Genomic DNA, 3,684 nt, shown 5'->3' with positions numbered 1-3,684 from the left:
GCGATTTGCATTTCAACTGGATAATCCGTATAACCGCAGTCTGCAGTTTTGTTGTGACAGGAGTTGTCCAAGTGTGCAGAATATCCGCGCTCGTTTCTGTTATTGACGCTGCCAAGTAGGTCAAGCACAAAAACACTGCAGTGTTTCCCAACCTTTATTGAGCCAAGGCTCGTATTTTATATGGGGGAAAAAATTTAAAAAAAACACCCCCAAAAAATGTAGGAGAAAAAAAAAAAGTGTACGCACAAATATGTACCTTCTGCCATCTAGTGGAAGATTTAATAGTTCTATCTGTCAATATACGTCGATGGCAAAAAAAAGAAAAAAAGATATAGCCTATATGTATTATTTTATTATTGTTATTATTTTAAATTTTGGACCAATTAAGTAAATTATATAGTATGATGATTTCTCACATCTCAATGGTTGGGAATCACTGCAGTGTTTGATGTAAGAGGGATAGTAACATTCTCAATGCAAATGTTCAAAATATTGTCTTAAATGTTTTGCTGACAGAACATTTCATATCAAGGAGACACAGTATCCTACAATTATTATAATAATTCTAATTATTATTGTATTACAAAAAGACTCTTTACCATAAAGCATACAGTGATGGAAATGTCTTGTGTTGGCTTTACACATTACCACAATGGTATGAAAAGGGGGGGGGGGGGGGGGGTGCTAAAGTTTCAGTATAAAGTAGCATCAAAAAAAAGTTTAATTTTGGAATTACTAACAGGACTAGACTAAGTGACGGCACGGTGGATGACTGGTCTGGTCTTCGAGTCCAGGCTCCGGCTTTCCTGGGTAGAGTTTGCATGTTCTCCCTGTGCCTGCATGGGTCTTCTCTGGGTACTTCGTTCTCGTCCCACATTCCAAAGACATGCATGGCAGGTTAATTGGGTGCTACGAATTGTCCCTAGGTGTGCTTGTGCGTGTGGATGGTTGTCCGTCTCTGTGTGACCTGCGATTGGCTGGCAACCAGTTCAGAGTGTCCCCCGCCTACTGCCCAAAGCCAGCTGGAATAGGCTCCAACACCCCCTGCGACCCTTGTGAAGAATAAGTGGTCAAGAAAATGTCTGTAATGGTGGAAAGTCAGTTTGGTGAATCCTTTGACATAAAGCTAAAAAAATAAATACATAAAAAATTGCAGAATATGCATCCTCTGCGTTGAACAATTGTAGTGGAGGCTAAAGGAAAACATCAGTGTACATCGAAGGTGGGCCAGATGAAGCTTCCTCAATAATTCACTCACCTGCTTTAATTATCTTTTAGAGAAGAAAGTAGATTATGAATTATGTTGTAATAGTTATCCGTGTACTAAAGTTACTGAACTCGTTGAGTCATGTTATTACAATTCTCTTAAGAGGCAGAGGACCTTGAATTACACATCTGCCTATTTGTACAACACCTGATGCGGGCCACGCTCCTCATGTCATAATTACAAGCTATCTTTCATAGCGCTCATTTTTTGGTTAGCGTAGAGTTGTGACTGCCCGTGAAGAGGAAGTGGTAGCACATCATATGACCTGATTGGGATCCACCTCGCTGATTTCATATCCTGTCATTTCAAGTTTCTGCCGCATCTTCAGGTTGTCTCGATTACATGTCTTTGACTGCCGTACGTCCGTATTTCTGTATTCTGTATTTCTGTATTTCTGCCTGAATGCATCAAGAACAGGGTGGTAAATATTACACTAAAGGACTATCTAGGGAATGCTGTTGTCAAATGTGTAGACAAGTATGGTTGTCACTGTACCTTTTATTTAGATAAGCTAATGTGAAATAAATATAAACAAAGCACTAGACACAGTATTACAGCAGTACTGAGGGGAAAAAACACCCAATTATTATCAACAAAAACATGAGACAATAATAATGCTCACATTATCATCCTTTTTGCCTGAAAGTGCCAAGCCAACTAAAAATAAGTGACAGACCTGGGCCAAGGTTCAAACAGTAGTCAACCAAAGATTCTATAATCTTCAGAAATAAAACATCCCACAGAAACACAAGAAATTAATAACTCATTCAACTGGTGAGATTTAACAGCAATATTAATGTAATTAATGTACTCAAATTACCTTTAATACTTATTTAGCCATTTTTGGCAGTCAAACATTAATATTTTGCCTATAATAAATTTGATATTTTCCTTATTTTTCATGTACAATTAGTACCTTTAAAGGCCCATGGCGCAGGATTCGGAGTTTTTGCACATTTGCGCCCCCTCTGGCGAAACGCAGAATGGACGCCAGTGACGCGCACGGCCAGGATCATGAGCATGACGTCATGCTCAGAGCAAAAGTTAAAGTTTCCGGCTCGACTGCGCCAACATTATTTCACTTTACAGGAAAATAGGGGCAACAGTCATTGTGCCACAGTAGTGCCTCCTGTCCATTAAACAACTCTTTAAAACGTGCGGGTGAAAAATGTGGTTAACACTCCAATTTGAGTCTGAAGTTGCATCATGCCCCTTTAAAACCACATTTTGCAACTTGCTATCGACTGAAAATGACAACACAAGGGCTCAGGTAACCAATCACAACTCAGCTTGTGAATGTCACATGACCAAACCTAGAAAACAGGTGAGCTGTGATTGGTTATCTGAACCCTTGTGATGTCATTTTCAGTCGACAGCAAGTTGCAAAATGTGTTTTTAAAGGTACGATTTGTACATGAAAAATAATGAAAATATCAAATTAACTCTTTGACTGCCAAACATTATCAAAAAAATAAATAAATAAAATAAACAACCCCAACAGTGCCAGCTGATTTCGAGCATTTTCACTCATCTTTCAAGGCAAACAAAATATTGTGCGCTACGACTACATAAACATAAAAAAAGTATGTTTCTACCTTATTCCGTTCTTTAGTAATCACCATTTGAAAATAGGTCATTTGAGTGACATTGAAAAGAGACATTTTTTTGCACAAGAGTAACTTAGATATTATTATTTTTTTGTTTATTGATGGGGCCGAGTGGTTAGCACCTCCGCCTCCCAGTTCTGAGGACTCCTGTTCGAGTCCAGGGTCCGGCCTTCCTGGGTGGAGTTTGCATGTTCTCCCCGTGCCCACGTGGGTCTTCTCCGGGTACTCCGGTCTCCTCCCACATTCCAAAGACATGCATGGCAGGTTAATTGGGCGCTCCGAATTGTCCCGAGGTGTGCTTGTGCGTATGGATGGTTGTTCGTCTCTGTGTGCCCTGCGGTTGGCTGGCAACCAGTCCAGGGTGTCCCCTGCCTACTGCCCAGAGTCAGCTGAGGTAGGCGCCAGCAACCCCCTTGTGAGGAATAAGCGGTCAAGAAAATGGATGTTTATTGATGGTCTGTGTCATAGATTTAATGTGACAAAGCCTTTGATCATTCACATCATCCTTGAAAACGTTCAATTTCAACATATCAGTCATGTTTCATTGTAATTTCATATATCATGAGCCCATTGGGAAAAGATACAATGCTGCTATCTGCTGGCCATAGTTAGTGGGTGTTTTTGATTCCACAACCCATTGAGCAGGCAGTGCTGCACAAGACGTTGCACTGCCCAGTGAGAGAGAGAGAGAGAGAGAGAGAGAGAGAGAGAGAGAGAGAGAGAGAGAGAGAGAGAGAGAGAGAGAGAGAGAGAGAGAGAAAACAACTTAGTAAACGTCAATTAACGTTTATGGCCGCATTCATTAGGATT

Source organism: Festucalex cinctus, chromosome 5, assembly GCF_051991245.1.
Source record: "Festucalex cinctus isolate MCC-2025b chromosome 5, RoL_Fcin_1.0, whole genome shotgun sequence".
NCBI lineage: Eukaryota > Metazoa > Chordata > Actinopteri > Syngnathiformes > Syngnathidae > Festucalex > Festucalex cinctus.
Note: the sequence above shows the minus strand (reverse complement) of the source record.